Here is a 17,807-nt window from a genome sequence, read left to right on the forward strand (position 1 = left end):
ATTAACTTTATTTTTAGTAAGAAAAATATAGAACTTTATGACAATTGTAGTGTCTTACTGCTTTGTACTGTGATATCATCTAGGTTCCTGGAAGATATTAATTTAGTTCTGCAGCTGGGATCTGAACTATCCTGGATATTGAAATTATTCTGGATCCCAAAAATCCTGTAATGCCAGATGTGTATGGCAGGCCACATGATTTTTGGGATCTGAGATAAAATCTGCCAGATCCCAATTGTGTAACTACTAATGTGCAGGGGGCCTGCTATTAGGGACTAGTCCCTGATGCTGCATTTCCCATGATGTCCTCTCAACTTGCCGGCACATGAGTAGCTCATGGGTCCATTGGCTCCCTGTCTCCTGGCAAGCTGAAAGCTGCGCGGTACAGCTCGACATCAGATCACATCAGCCATGTGGCTTTAGTGGCAGCTCTTGGGGAGCCTATCAGCTCATCATGTGCTGCCAAGTTAAAAGCTGCGTGATGAAGCCCTGCATTATAATTATTTTACTTACTGTAACATTTGTGTCTTATTTATGTCAGGGACAGCCTTAATGGAGTTGGAATGTATTCCACAGAGGAAAACACAAAAGCGCTGCTTTTAAAATTAATTTAATAAAATCATTAAAAATATGAATTATTTCAAACTATACTTTTTAAAATGCACACATACACATACATGTACATATGTTATACATACACACATACATACATGAATATATACATTTAATATATATGTGTGTGTGTCTAAAATAATATATGTGCATGCCATTTAGAGCCATGTGTAGCAAAGTTAGGACCATATTTATAACAGAACTTGCCTGAAGTTTGAGATGTTAGGTTTGAAATCTAGAAAATAAACCACTGGAATCTACTATAAATGTACAACTTGCCAAGTCATAATCAGTATTTATTGTATTTTATTTATTGACCTTAGCAGCTTGGTACATTTCCATAGAAGAAGGGAAAATAAATAATTAGAGAAAATGCATCATTTTAGAAACCTGTGAAAAGCAAAAATAAAAATACTTTTTTAGCACATAATTAGACAGTTATTCAGTTTTGGATGGTAGTAATATACATCAATATGAGATAATGAATGATGCATATCAAGGGCAAAGTTCAATTAGTTTTAATTTGGATAAGTACCTAAAAGTTTGAATGCTGTTATGAGTCGCAAAACAAATTCTGTGGAGGACTATGGAAACCCTCTAAGTTCTAGTTAAGCTACAAACCCCTTTAAAAGCAACCTTCTTCGTGGCATTGTGATATATCAGGTAATGGTCAGGAACTGATGTTAGGTGCAAAAAATAGAAGAAAACAGAAAATCAAAACTGTGTTTTGTCCTTCCAGTGAAGCGTCTGACTATAAGACTGGTTAAGCATTGGAACAGGTTACCTAGAGAAGCTGTGAAATCTCCATCTCTGGAAATTTTCAAAAGCAGGTTCTATAGACACTTGGCTAAGATGGTTTAATCAGGATAACCCTGCCTTGAGCAAGGGTCTGGACCAGTGGAGCTCTTGTGATCCCTTTCAGTCTTACATTTCTACGATCCTAAGTTTGTCTGGCCATCTTGGTTGAGTTTTGGGGACAGTTCAAGTTTCTGCAAGTTTTATATTAACAATACAAGTTTTCATCTTCCTAGAATCAATATTTTATGTGCATCCCTAATTAGCATCTGATTTGTGAAGTTTATTTTTTTTAAACATTGATTTCCCAGCTCCCAGACAAAAGTATCCTTGCATTTGTTTAACTCCCTTGACTAGCAAAAGCATGAAGAACTGGAATACAGAAGGCCCACCACAAGTTTCAGTAACAACAATGCCATCAGTCTATTCCTTCCCACTACCTGTGCAAGAAAGGCATAACTTCCGCCTTTCTGCTTTTTGGAAAGTCTCTGCTTCTTTCCACTGCCTAGGTGGAATTGCAACAGCAGAGGCTATTGTGGTGAAAGGTGAAGGGATGCTGCACCTTTTTGAAGGGATCAGTTATTTATTTACACTATAACATTTAGGAGTTGCAGTCATGGACTAAGACTCCAACATGGTAGGCACTGAATAAGCAAGGAACAAAAAAGAACGTTCTACTTCAGAGACTTTATGCTTTAAGAAAGCATACTGTTTTCACCCTATATGCTGGGTTTCACCGAAAGACATTGTGTCCTATCAAAGACAGAGCTTCCCAGAACTAATATGGCTTCACATTGTCCCAGTGCCGGCCCGTGACTTAATGGTAATATCTGGTCTAAAGTAGATGATAATAGGTGGAGATGAATGTTACCTATAAACTTATACTACATTTTTGCAGATGCATGTGAAGAATAAGACCATGATAAGTTAGTTTGTATTTCCCATGTTTGTTGAGCAGTCCCTGTAATCCTGTAAGTAGTATTTGTAGGGAAATCCGGTTGATTTCAGTGAGAGCTTTCTAAGTTGAGAAATAGGCCTTAGTTTATTTTTTTTCCTAGTAGCTTCAGAAAATCTGATATATGTTCATATGGTCATTCTAGTGTTTCAGAGAAGGGTATAAAGATAAACAGGGATGTTATTTCCCTACCGCTGTGCTTCTCAAACACGGTGACACAGGAGTTCTTTGAGAACTTTTCAAGAGAGCCATGAGGTGCCCTGCAATGTTAATACTGATAGGTATGAAACATGATTCACAAGATAAACCTAGACATTTCAAATAGGAATTCGTAGTATTAAAAACTTTCTGACCTGTTGTGGTTTTCTGAGTTCTTTGCAATAGCAGAACTGCTCTATTATTTTCCTGTAGTAAAAAATTGAGTTAAAACTAAGAGCTGGTATTTTCTGAAGGATGCCTTGAGTCTAACAAGGTTGAGAACCATTGTTCTAAGGGATTCATCAGTTAAAGGAAGCTAGCTTTCTGTCTCTACTCTTTCAGGTTCTGCTCCATGACAAGAAGATCATTCATTAAAGTTCAACTGGAAGTAAATGTAAACAGGCATCAAAGGGAAGCAGATAATATGGATAATTCTGGGAAAACATTTCTGAGTAAATTTGCTTCTGTATTTGTTTATAAGTGTATATAAATATGCAGGAATGAACATTAAAAAGGAACATCTAAGTGGCTGCCAAATCTGGTTAAAGCAGAATTCACTCAGAATAAGACGCGATAAGTAAGAGTTCACAGCTGTAAACACAAGAGTGGAAAATTCCATGGAAGAAATGGGGATGCAGAATTATTATTTTTATGGTGAATATCTTTACTTGCCTACCACCTGGAAAATTTCAGAAGTTTATCTGTAGCAAGAATTCTGCTCCTACCTGCCATTGCCTTGCTTAGCATGCTGTACCAGAAAACAAACTTGATGTGCTTTAGAGTAGGTTTCCACTATTTGGGGAATGTATCTTTTGGGGAAAAAAATACTTTTTTTCTACACAAGGCATTCCATAGGATTGATTCCCTAATGTTGAACATTCAGGCATGTACACTAGAACATGTATCACTCAGGTTTTTTTTCTTCAAAGGCAGTTTGAAATAAAGAACATAAACATATTTTAAATGAAATTACAAAGCCATCAAACTATACCAGATCAGGCAGACCAACTATTCTATTACCAGTCTTTGGGGACATGGATTGTTTTGCCTTTCATCACTATTTTGAATACAGCTTTGGTCAACAGTAATTGCAAGTCATTCAATATTAAGGCATTTTGATACATTGCATGACGTTGGCAGGGGTTGTAGTCCAGTTCTCAGCGCTGAATTCTAAAACTCACAGGTACAATTGGCACTAGTTACCATTTCTCTTACAAACAAAGGGTGGGATCTCTTGCTGATAAAGGGTGGGATTTTCAAATGAACTTAAGTGACTTAGCAGTAAAAGTCCCACTGAAAAGCAAGGAAATACTTTATTCGTATTGCACTTTTGAAAATCTCACCCAAAAAGAAGGACCAATATTGAATGGACATGGAGACTGAATGTAAAGTGTCAATGACTGTACTCTCACCCCTTAGAGATGGGTTTTTCTGGATACAGTTTTGGATCCATTTAGGCACTTTTGAAAATTTGTGCTACCACTGCTTACAGTACTTGTTTATTTACTCTCTAAAAATAGGAATCACTCCTAGGAGTTGTTACTCTGATATGTTTCCTAAGCATTAAATGGACTATAAAAATACTCAAGTTTTGCTCTTTTTTCATATCTTGGCACAGTCAAAACTATATGGTCTACAGGATCAGCTCCTATTTTTGAGAGTTTTCTGTTTTCTCTAAAAGCTGGAAAATGTATTTAAATAATAAACTTACTTGTTAATTGCATAAAAATCATGGGATAAAGCTTCTCATTGCCCATCTTAGAAGAGATTTCATAGATTTCATAGACATTTGGGTTGGAAGGGACCTTGGAAGATCATCGAGTCCAGCCCCCTGCCCCAACGTTAGGAAGTCAGCAGGGATCATAGGATCCCAGCAAAATAAGCATCCAAATGTGTCTTGAAGATGTTCAAAGTGGGTGCTTGAACCGCCTCTGGTGGCAGTCTGTTCCAAACCTTGGGGGCTCGGGCAGTGAAGAAGTTCTTCCTTATGTCCAGCCTGAATCGGTCATGGCAGAGTTTGTGACTGTTCCATCTTGTCATCCCTTGGGAGGCTCTGGTGAACAGACATTCCCCCAAATCCTGATGAACACCCCTGATAAACTTATAGGTGGCCACCAGATCACACCTGAGCCTGCGCTTTTCCAGGCTGAATTGCCCCATTGCTCTCTGCCTCAATCATAAGGTCTGTTTTCCTGACCTCTGATCATGTGGCTCTCCTCTGCATCCTCTCAAGCTTCTCCACATCGTTTTTGGATTGTGGAGCCCAAAACTGGACACAGTACTCCAGCTGCAGCCTCACCAAGGCTGAGTACAGCAGCAGAATGACATCCTGGGATCTGCTTGAGAAGCATCTACAGATGCAAGCCAGCGTTTTGCTGGCTTTACTAGCCGCAGCATCACACTGAAGCCTCATGTTCCAAGATCATTTTTTTCCCTTGGTTAGACATCTGCATTTGGATCTGAGTATTCTTCTGAGAATGAGAGGCATTCCAAAGCATATATACATGTGCACATATGTTTTCAGTCTCTCTCTCCATCTCTTTTCCTCTTGAAAATTGAATATGGGCATCTCTGATATACTGTAATTAAAATTAGGAAATTTAATTAATCCAAGTGTTTCCATTAAAATGGAACTGTCAGAGCTTCCCAAACTCTGACACACTGCACACCACCTATTTAAAACAATACAACCTTAAGTACCACCAGCAAATTTTTCAGTTCAACCTTAAGTGCCACCAGCAAATATTTGTTGTATAAAGTAATTATAATAAATCTGTTAACACGTACCAATGACACATGTACCACTGGTGGTATACGTATCATAGATTGGGAATTGCTGTTGTGGGTGATTTAATGTTAGAGTTTAGGTCTAAGATGCAGATCTAAGGTATCAATTGTCCCACACTGCCTGGCCACATTTTCCCTGAGCTGCATCAGGTCTTTCCTGGCCAGGCATCTTGGTGGGGGAACTGGCTATCTTCTACAGCCCCCCGCATTCATATCCTGAGATGAGGGGTTCGAGGGGAGGGCAGTGTTGTGGAGAAGCTGTGGCTCTGTGCTTGTAGGGGAAACTGGAGCACTGAACTTCTGGGAGGGGGGTTGCACAGCAGCAGCATGGAGCTTGCCCCTCTCCCTCCTGGTAGTCCCATGCTTTGGCACCCTAGGAGCATGGAGCTACAGCCACTGTGAGGGGGGTTTAATGCAGTGGGAGCATGGAGCCAGCAGAAGGCAAAGTAAACTGACCTGGGATTATTTGCACGGGTAGATGTGTCCAGTATTTACTTTTCCCAACTATGTGTGTTTTGATTTGGGTAAACTGAGTCTTGGATTCAAATAAATACAGTATTTGTCTCTTATAGTATCACCTAGAGACCCCAGGAAAGATCAGGCCCTACTGTATAGGTATATAGCAGGAAGAGTTTAAGATTTAAATAGTTTGGATAATAGTGGAATTATTATCAACCCCATTTTAAGATGGGTCTAAAGAACAGAACAATTACATGACGTAGTACAGTTCAGGTTCAGGGTCTTTGCCTGGGAACTGAATCTAGGTCTCTTGTCTTCTAGTATAAGGTCTTAACAAAACCATCATTCTTTTTTCAGTGCATGTTTATTCCAAGATGAAATAAGTGTGAATAGCATGAGTAATAACCAGCATTTGATGAAATACAAATATGTTGTTTATCCTGCTAAATTAATCATATTAGTAACAGTCTAAATCAAAGGCACTGAAAGGTCAATTTATAATAAATACTCACTCAAAAACACGAATAAGTTGGTTTTAATTTGGGTGCATTGCTGCTGTATTAATACTTCCGGTAATCAAATTGAGTATATTGTGCTGACAGATATTTCGTACTTATTTTTCAGAAAAAAATATGTGAAAATGTTGGCACAGGATGCTCATTATGTGCTGTCTTTTCCCCTTGTTAACCTTTATAGTTGAAACACATAGGCCAAGGCTGAACCAACAATTATGTTCACTTTTGTTTTATTTCACAGGCTCTGCCCATAGTAGTAGTTCTGTGGAATGTAATGCAAGATCCATTTCTTTCAAATATTTACCATATCTATTCTGCACTTTCTAAAACTCTTCATTTTAAAACAGCATTTATCTGCAATATACAAACAGAAAGTTTTAGTGTTATGTAATTTAGATACTAAAGTCTCTAAAATGATTAACTATATTCTAAATTGTATACATTACACTCTGCTTTGGAGGGAGATTCTATATCCTATATCCCAGTCTAAAAGATGTAACAGTAGAGACTTAAGGGAGGTTTTTTCCCTCCCTCCCCTGTCCCGTAAGACAGATTTACCGACTGAGTATATCTTAGTATGGATTGCAGCTCCCGGAAGGAGTTGGTGCCACTTGCTAACTGGTAGTCTATAAGAATATGTCGCAGATTTTGAGGGGATAACCACCCACTTTTTCTGTGTTGTCATAATCTACTCCTAACAGAATTTTAGAAAGGAATTCAGAGTTTACACCCTTAATTTTGGTTATTTCTAGATAGGAGAGTTAAAGGTCTTAACATGCTTTGATTATTGAAGATGTAAGTATTTCTATAACAAACAGCATGAAAGGAAGTCCAGACACCTTTGACACCCCACCCCAAATGACCATTTACAGCTGAGACAAATTCTAAGATTCGTATCTCTAGATCTATAGCAGAACATCCTAATTGTTCAACCACCGTGCACTGAAGAAAGGATTGGCTAACAAGAATTGTACTTGACCATTGGTGGAAATCTGACCACAGGAAGTATAGACAGTCTACCCACCAGTGAGGAGACTCAGCTAAGATTGTAAGCTCTTTGGGAAAGAAATCCCCTTTTTGTTCCATGTTGGTGCAGGGCATAGTATGAGGACTCGAGGTCATAGACTATAGAGAAAAAGCAGATGACAGAAAGCCAGAATGCATGATTGATGTTTTGATTGCTATGATCTACCAAAAAAAACCCCCACTTCCAAAAAAACAAAACAACAACAACAAAAACTTGATTGCACTCTTTCTTTAAGAGGAAAGGAATCTTTCCTTCTATCACCGGTGTATTCAAATAACTTCTTACATTCACTATCTACTGCCAGATGGAAGTTGACAGGTGCCAAATGATGATTCTCTCTGTGTAAAACCTGGCAGTTTCTGTTCTGCACTGATACTTTTGACTGTTTTCTTTACAGTTAATGCACATGGGTTTATACCGTATCCCCTCAAATTTTCACTTTAAGTTTTATGTTGGAATGTACCCAGAATTGCAAAGCAAACCTCAGTGGAAATGGTTGTTTTTCCAAGCATTGAGTAAAAACTATTGGAAACAGTGAATTGTTCATGGTTTCAATATAAAACCACAAATTGGTCCATATGTCCTACAAACTGGGTTCGTATTGTCTGCAAAGTTTCATGGATGTTTTCCATGGATAAAAGTAATTTATAGATTTCAAAGACATTAGGGCTGGAAGGGACCTCATGAGATCATTGGCTTCAGCCCCCTGCCCAAGGGACAGGAAGTCAGCTAGGGTCAAAAGATCCCAGCAAGATAGGCATCCAAATGTTTCTTGAAGGTGTCCAGAAGAGGTGATTGCACCACCTCTGGTGGGAGTCTATTCCAGGCCTTGGTGGCTTGAACAGTGAAGAAGTTTTTCTTTATGTCCAGCCTAAAATGGTCTTGCAGGAGTTTGTGACCATTGGACCTTTTCATCCCTTGGGTGCTGCTCTGGTGAAAAGGCATTCCCCCAGATCCTGATGCACACCTCTTATGTACTTCTAGGCTGCCACCAAGTGACCCCGGAGCCTGCACTTCTCCAGGCTAAAGAGTCTCATGGCTCTCAGCTTCTCTTCATAAGGCCAATTTTCTTGCCCTCTGATCATGTGCATTGGTTCTCCTCTGGATTCTCTCAAGCTTTTCCACATCCTTTCTGAATTGTGGAGCTCAGAATTGGATGCAGTACTCCAGCTGTGGCCTCACCAAGGCCAAGTACAATGGGAGGATGACTTCCTGGCTGTTGCTTGAGATTCATCAGTTGATGCAAACAAGAGTTTTATTCACTTTGCCGACTGTGGTATCACATTGGTGGCTCATGTTCCTCTTGTGGTCAATCATGACCCCCAAGCCTCTTTTGGCCATGGTGCTAGCAAGTGTAGCACTGCTAAGCCTATAAGTGTGATGCAGGTTTTTTTTTTCTTTTTCTGAGGTGCAACACCTAGCATTTCTCTGTATTGAATACCATCTCTGTACTTAAGTTTGTAACTATCCAAAAATAGATGAAGGTTTTTATTTTTTACTAGTGAATTGCTCATCAAGAATGACGCAGCGGGAGGTGGGGCAGGGATGGAGTACTGCCACCTACTACCCCACACCACCACCACCTTACAGGAGCGGGGGGAAGCTTGCATGTGGCAGCCACTGCTGCTACCCAGCACCCTGCGCTGCTCCTGGTCCACATCCAGTAGTGCTCCACACCTTCACCTGTTCCACATCTGGCCACCCCTCCCCCACAAGTGTCTGGTTCCAGTACTTTACTACTATCTGTCCCCTAACCCCCTCTCCAAGCTCCAGTGCTGTCTTCGGATGGGAGGGGGAATGACAGGTGAGAGAAGGGATTTCCCGAGCCTGCGCTGGAGTGGGGGAGGAGGGTGGATTGGAGATGAGAGTGGGGTTGCTGAGGACTGTGTAGCCACACAGGTCAAGAGTTCTCTGTATAGATCACCAAAAGGATCAGACCTCAATTTTTTTAAAATTGTTTTTCATTTTCTTGGCTTTTTCTTTTCATTCAGTTGAATGAAGAACTTGCTCCATGATTGATTTATATTTTGGTTTACTAATAGTTTTGCTTTCTAGTTTGGCAGTGTTAGCATAATGTGATACACTGAGCTTAATATGACAATAAATAAATAACCATATAAATCTATATTCACTGATGTGTAAAAAATAAAAATACTTTTTTTTATGAGGACCTGAAATGTTCAGAATGCCTTCAACTTAGTAAATTAGATTCCTCTGAAGCTTTCTTCTCTCAGGGACAATGTCTCAGCAAATTTGAAGACATTTTAGGTCTGATAACATTCAAAAGAAAAACACTGTAGAAGTGGTAGATTTGTCTGATATTGAAAAATATTTAATTTAATTTAATTTTTATTTTTTTCAATTCAGTGATGTTTTAACATTAGCCCTGAAACCTCTGGTATGTGCCAAGGTGGATATATGCTGAAACCAAGTTTTACAAAACCAATCAATGATCTTGAGTACCTCCATATTTGAGGGTCTGAGCTTCAACAAGATATTATTTAACATTTTTATTTTCATACCATATAGGATGTGTCTATACTGTTTTCCCAGCTGTCTCAGGAATGCTGCTTCAAAGCATGTCCTGCCCACCCACTCCTCTATATGCACCAAACCCTGAAGTTAGTCTTTCTGAAGGAAACCTTATAGAATCATGGATTCATAGAAAATTAGGTTTGGAAGAAGGAAACTCCAGAGGTCATATATCATCTCAGCCAAGGCTTTGTCTACTTGGGTCGTAAAAACCTCCAAAGATGGAGATTCTACAACCTTTCCGGATAACCTGTTCTGGTGCTTTACTACCCTCCTAGTGAGAGAATTTTTCTTCATACCTTACCTAAACTTTCCTTGCTGCAACTTCAGAGCATCACTCCTTGTTCCATCATCTGTCACCACTGAAAACACTATAGCTTAGGGGAAGGCAACTATTTGGGCCCACGGGCCACATAGGCAGTTCTGGGGAGCTACTGTGGGCCAGTCAGCACTCCCTACAACAGGAGCTCATACATCTTGCAGCTCCTCCCCACCACTGCCAACAGTACACAGCCCCAGCCCCAACCCTAGCCCACCCTGTGCCTGCTCCAGACTTGCCCTAGTCAGAGCAGACCAGTCAGAACCTGTGTAAACAGCCCTAAACCTGGCCTGCACCTGCTCCAGATCACCCCCCACCCCAATGAGCAGTGGCAGCAGCCAGGCAGAAGCTGCTGCTCAGAGTTGGGGAAAAGTGGCCTCCTCCCCATCACCATGGCTGGGCCCTTATTGCTGCAGCTGCCCAGAGCCTGCACCCAGGATGCCCTGTGGCTGCTGTCCATTGCTCTCACCGCTGCCTCCAGGTTGCCTAGCAGGGCAGCGGTGGCAGTGTAGAGGAGCCACAGGGCAGCATGGGCATGTGCTCTGGGCAGCTGCAGCAAGAAGAGTCTGACAGTGGTGAAATGGAGGGGCTGCTTTTTCCCTGTGATGAGCAGCAACCTCTGCCACTGCTGCTGCTGTTGTTGGTCAGCATGGGCAAGTGAGTCTAAAGCAGGTGTGGGGCAGGCCAAGGTTGGGGCTGTGTGCACGTGTTCTGGCTGCTAGTCTGCTCTCCTGGGCCAAGTCCAGAGTGGGTGGGCTGGGGTCAGGGCTGTGACCACAGGTCCCTGCCAATACTGCAGGGCTGGGGCTGGTTGTGGCAGCCTAGAAGGGCAGCCCAGTCACAACCCTGCTGCATGCCCAGGGGGCAGCAAGACACACCATGGGCTGGATGCCACCTGGGCCAGGCAGGATCAAGGGACCCGCTGTGGGACAAAGTGCCTCCGCAGGCCAGATCCAGCCCATGGACTGTATTTTGCCCAGCCCTAGTCTAGCTCCATCCTCTTTGTAATCACCCTTCAGGTAGTTGAAGGCTACTGTTAAAACACCCCTCAGTCTTCTCTTCTCCAGACTAAATTATTACAGTTCCCTCAGCCTCTCTTCATAGGTCACGTTCCCCAGCATTCTGATGATTGTTGTTGCCCTCTGCTGGAATCTCTCTACTTTGTCCACATTCTTTCTTTAGCAGGGGACTCAAAACTGGACTCAGTACTCCAGATGTCGCCTCACCAGTGCCAAATAGAATTTTCCTCAATCTGCTGACAGCAAGCTGGAATGGAGCCCAGTGTCCCATTCACCTTCTTGGTAACAAAGGCACACTCTTGGCTCATATTCAGCTTATTGTCCACTATAACCCCCGGGTCCTTTTCTGCAGAGCTGCTGCTTAGCCAGTCAGTTTCTGGCCTGTAGCTGTAACTTTGCATGGGAGTGTTTCATCCTAAGTGTAGGGCTTTGCAGCCTTGCTAAAGTCAAGGTGTATCATGACCACTGGTCTCCTGACATTCATGGTGCCAGTCATCTTGTCAAAAAAGGCAGTATGGTTGGTCAGGCATGATTTCATCCCTGCATGCCCAAGCAATACTCTTCTACTCCTCCCTAGACATTTGTCCAAGTTTTCACTTCTTGTAAGCTTCCTTTTTGTGTTGTAGCTCACTGAAGAGTTGCCTGCTAAGCCAAGCTGGTCTTCTATCATAATTGCTAGTCTTCCTGTGTATCTGGATGGTTCATTCCTGCACTCTCAGTAAGGTTTCTTTAAAGTAAAACCAACTCTGCTGGACTCCTTTCCCCCTCGGATTACCCTCCCAGGGGATCTTGCCCATCAGTTTCCTGAGTGAATAAAAGTCTGATTTTCTCAAATCCAGTGTCCTTCCCTCTTTTCCTCAGGATCCTGAACTCAGTCATCTCACAGTCACTGCTCATGTTGCTATCTAATTCTACAGTCTCAACTAATTCTTCTGCATTTGTGAGCAGCAGGTCAAGAAGAGCATAGGCCTCAGTTGCCCTTTTCAACATTTGCACCAGGAAGTTATACCCAACACTCTCCAAAAGCTTCCTGGATTGCCTGTACCCTCCCAGAAAATGTCAGGGTGATTGAAGTTTCCCATGAGAACCAGGGCCTGTTACCTGGAAACTTTCGCTAGGTGTCTGAAGAAACCTCATCTACCTCATTCTCCTGGTCTGGTGGTCTATAGCAGACACCCACCTCTGATGCCAGGGTTCCATATCTGTTCTCCAGGCAAAATGCTGCAGGTGGAGATAAAAACTTCTGCTAGCTGCCAGAGGTCACAAGCTTCCAGCTTCCACCTTCCTGGAAGGTGGAAATTAATGTCCTCTTCATTTTCTAGTGTCAGCTCTGACTGTCCTTCATCTGCAGCCTTAGAAGTCTCCCCCAGCATCAAATCAATGAAGTCCTCATGGTGGAAGATGCTTCAGAGCCTCACCACCTTCTCCTGTAGCTCTCTTGCCTGATCCCTGAAGGACACCACCAGGTGACACCACACACATCACAGACATTTCCTCACCTGGCTGTCACTGGATGGAAGCTGCAAGCCATAGTCTGCACTTAACCTAAAGGCTCCCTTTCAAATAGGGAGGTGACAAACTGACCTGTGAACTGCCTTGTGAACTGCTTACAAACCACCCCATTTGCTGTCCCTGTTCACTTGCTCCCTGGTCACTTGGGGAGTCTCCTCTCATACCTGCCTGGGGCCTGGACTGGCTCCAGGCTTTTGTCAGACACAGGCAGCAATTATCCAGCTAGCAGCTCTCCCAGCTGCTCAGAGCACACACCCAAACACAAAGCCCACCAAACAAACACTGAGCAAGCCAAACACATAGACAGCCCTGACTCTCACTTAGGTTGGTTTGATGCATGCAAAGTAGGAGCAAGTAATTGGGGTGTTAAGAGTCCAATGCGGTCAGGGATTGGCCACACATAGCTAATGAACTGAATCTGGCCCAGGGAGCTACTTAATTTGGACTGGAGCCAGGGGCATTGGAAGCATTTGGTGGCAGGAGGCTTCACTTGTGCCATACCATGGCTGAACAGTTGGGCGCTTCTTGCTGCAGCCAGGAAGTAGGGAGAAGTTGCAGCAGCAGCTGGGTCCTGGTGCCAGCTGACACCCAAGCTGGGTCATTCCAGCCTGCTGCCAGAAAAATGTTGGTCATTCCTGCTCTACAAACCTCTGTGGAAATGATAAAGAGAGACACACAGCCCTCAGCCAGACTTTGGGCATATTGTGATGAATATGGTGTGTGTATGGGGTGGGGTGTTCAGCACTTTCTAAAAATCAGATGTCTTCATGGTAGTTGGGTCTCCTAAGATAGCGAGTCCTGATATTACATGTAATCTTGACATTCATAGCCCAAGTAAACAGACATTGAAAGTTCTGGCTTCAGATGTATGTCATTAGCCTCTCTTTTTAAAAAAACATATTAAGACAGAGTATTGGCACTGAGTAGGCATGTATATCTATGTCAGAACCATTAATTTTGTATCTTTTTTACTAGTATGAATTTCCTTAGAGTTCAAGGGTTCATATCTGCTCCAGATCATATCCATCTCTAGTGTATATATTATTGCACAATATAAAGAGAAGCTTCATCTTTGACAATTTCTTGAAATGTTTTTCTATGATATGCAATCCTGTAGAGAGATTAATGAAATGTTACACTCTTCTACTCTTACAGAGAATCAGAAAAGGTCTGAGATATGTACGGGTCATGCAGTAGGGCATGGAGCTACAGCAGTGAAAATTAAATGACCAAAAAACCAGGTAATATTTCTGTTAGAGGAATGAAACTGGATGTCTTTACTTGGAAAGGAATAGAGATGGGAGTGGAGGAAAATGAATTTTACATTTTTATCTGCAAATTTTATGATCCAGATTTTCAGCTGTTGTAAATTGGTGATGTCAGAGGAGTTATGCTGATGTAAACCAGCTGCATATCTGGTGGCAATTTGGGTAAATTAAACCCATGACCCTAAATACTCCTGATTTTAGTTTTGTGAATCAAAGCCCATCCAGTGAGGTTGGGCCAATCTAAAAGACTTTTGTCAGAAAGTGAATCAACTTTAAAGCATTCTTATTTCAACATTTTTTCTTTCTGCTGGGGCTTAGGAGTAGGGCTGTGTGAAATTTCCCCGACTGTTTCAATTTGACACTGTTTTGACTCATTTTGAGCTCAAAACAGTGAAATTAAATTGAAACAAAGGGCTTCAAAACAGCCTCAAAACAAAACAAGGCTAGCTGAAATGTTTTGAAAGTTTCAAAATGTTTCAAGTTTCAAAGCAGTCAGCAGCAAGGTGGTAGGAGACGGGAGAACCAGGGCTGCACTCCCAGAAGCAGGTGGGAATGCAGCCCTGGCTCTCCCTGTCTCCTGCCACCGGGCTGCAAGAAGCTGATCAGAGCTCAGGGGAAGGGAACTAAGCCCAATCACTCAGCTGACTTCCCATCCCCAGCCCCATGTAGCACTGGGGAGGGGAACTGAGCAATTGTGTTTAGCTCCCTTCCCCAGCATCAGGCGGCAGCACCGGCTTCCCTCCCTCATCTGGCAGGCAGATCAGCCTGTAGCCCCCATCTGCCTGCCAGATGAGAGAGGCTGTTTCGAGCTTCTCCATTATAGCTAATGGGTGAAACATCGAAACAGCCTCACTGTTTCAATGAAGCAAAACGAAACAGTTTTTTTTTAATCGAAATGAAATCTGAAATGAAATGGTGTTCTGTTGAAACCTTGAAACTCAAGGTAAAATGGAACAATGTTGTTTCATACAGCCCTACTTAGGAGTATATATTTGGGGTTTGTGGTTGTTGAAAATTAGGGCTATTATAGAGGTTGTAATAGTCATATTTATGCCTATACCAATATTTTATTAATAATTTGGGATCATGAGCAAGTTGATTAATCAATGTTTTTATGCTTGTCTCTAAAATACCATGAGCTGAATTGTTTAATGTGAAAATGAAATTATATTGAGATACATAAAGTATTATAATAATAACCCATGTGAAATAATTTCCACTGCCAATAAAATAAAATATATATGATAGCACTGGAAGAGATTTTTAAAAATGCATAAATAATTTAAGATCATCCTTTCAATCTCTACATATAACATTGAAACTTGTGGGTCTCTTGGGCACATTTAAAAATGTCTTCCAGTACAGGGCAAAGAACAATCAAACAAACATGAATCCATTCTGATATAAAAGCAAAGACATGTTATATAGCTCCTATTTAGTAAAAAATATGATAAAACTTGGCAGGGAGCTTATTAAGAGAGTAGAAAGATGATTCATTCTTCTACGTAGTAGGAATATTTATTTTTGCAGATTTAAGTATTTTAAAGCATAGTATTCTCTGAAGTCCAGCTGGTTGTTTTTATTACTGTATTAAATCTTGGAATATAATTATATTTTAGCTGAGAAAAAGTTATCCTGTCCTTGCCATGTTACTTGTCTGAATTGCAATATATATGCTTATATATTTTTCCCTGTACAGTTTTGCATCACCTGTTCTGGTAAAGTGACCAAGGTCTGGCAGCATCCTGGGGGATAGCCAGCACGGGTTTGTTGCAGGTAGGTCTTGCTTGACCAATCTTATTTCCTTTTACGACCAGGTGACCTATCACCTGGACAAGGGAGAGTTGAGTGATGTCATATATCTTGACTTTAAAAAAGCCTTTGATTTGGTATCCCAAGATCACCTCTTGGCAAAACTGGCCAACTGCGGCCTTGGCTTCACCATGATCCACTGGTTGGGGAATTGGCTTCATAGTCAGACCCAGGGGGTGGTGGTTGATGGAAGTCAATCATCATGGTGCCCTGTGACTAGTGGGGTCCCTTAAGGCTCTGTCCTTGGGCCAACACTATTCAACATTTTCATTAATGATGTGGACATTGGTATGAGAAGTGGACTGGCCAAGTTTGCCGATGACACCAAACTTGGGGTAAAGCATCTATACTGGAGGACAGGAGGGCAATCCAGGCTGACCTTGACAGGCTCAGGAAATGGGCAGAGGAGAACCTGATGAAGTTTAACACTGAAAAATGCAAGGTTCTCCACCTTGGGTGGAAAATCCCGCAGCATGCTTACAGGCTTGGCAGTGCTTTGCTGGCTAGCACTACAGATGAAAAGGACTTAGGGGTCATGATTGAGCACAAGATGAACATGAGCCTTCAGTGTGATGCTGCAGCCAATAAAGTGAGCAAAACACTGGCTTGCATCCATAGATGCTTCTCAAGCAAATCCTGGGACATCACTCTCCAATTGTACTCGGCCTTGGTGAGGCCGCAGCTGGAGTACTGCGTCCAATTTTGGGCTCCACAATTCAAAAAGGATGTGGGGAAGCTTGAGAGAATACAGAGAAGAGCCACACATGATCAGAGGTCTGGAAAACAGACCTTATGAGGAAAGGCTGAGAGCCATGGGACATTTCAGCCTGGAAAAGTGAAGGCTCAGGGGTGATTTGGTGTCCGCCTTTAAGTTTATCGGGGTGCCCACCAGTATCTGGGGGAACGTCTGTTCACCTGAGTGCCCTAGGGGATGACAAGGTTGAACGGTCATAAACTCCTTCAGGACCATTTCAGGCTGGACATAAGGAAGAACTTCTTTACAGTCCAAGCCCCCAATGTCTGGAATAGACTGACGCCAGAGGTGGTTCAAGCACCTACTTTGAACACCTTCAAGATAAATTTGGATGTTTATCTTGCTTGGATCCTATGACCCCAGCTGACTTCCTGCCCCTGGGGCAGGGGGCTGGACTTGATGATCTTCCGAGGTCTCTTCCAGCCCTAATGTCTCTGAAATCTATGAAATCAGGACAGAAAGGGTTAGAGCACAGGAAATATTTATCTCCTAACATGGAACTATGCTGGATATCTTTATAATCAAATAATTTTGCAAGTAGAAGATAAACTTGACAAATGCATAAATCATATGCCCAAGGAAAAAATAGCCTAGAGGTTATGAATATTCCTAACCATCCAAACTGCTGAGGCACAGAGTTAGCTGTATGACTTGCCCAGGATAGTCCATTTTTAGATTATATAAGCAGTTACAATGATGCATATAGTTATTATTCATGTGTTATTATTAATATAATTATAATTATCATTGTGAGGCTCATGTTATATAGGGAGTCTGTAGGAAAGGCAATTCTGAGTCTGAATCATATGCTCTATACCAGCTGAAAGAGACATGAAGTGCAGTTCACAATGTGTGCATTTGCTTTTCCTGAGGAGTATATGCAGGGTCCTTATGGAAGAGGACGATTCCCCATTCCCATTACAGTACTAGCAAGAAAGTAATTGGATGTTTTTGTATGAATGTCTATGAAAACATGAAATGATATGATCTAATATGATCATTTATGATTATACTATTAATATACACCATTTCTAAAGAGTTGTGACTTTATTTCATACACATGGTAACATTGCTATTAGGCATAATATTTTTCAATGATAAAATACTTGGGTACACAAGCATGAGTCATTCTTACTCTCTCCTTAAAGCTGTTCCATTTAGTGCAGCATGCTTAACTAGTCTTTGGACCATAGAGAGACAGCCATACAGCCTTCAGCCAGATTTTGGCCATATTATGCTGAAT

The sequence above is a fragment of the Gavialis gangeticus genome, unplaced genomic scaffold (genome assembly GCF_001723915.1).
Source record: "Gavialis gangeticus isolate Ggan-Ray unplaced genomic scaffold, GavGan_comp1, whole genome shotgun sequence".
NCBI classification, from domain to species: Eukaryota; Metazoa; Chordata; order Crocodylia; family Gavialidae; genus Gavialis; species Gavialis gangeticus.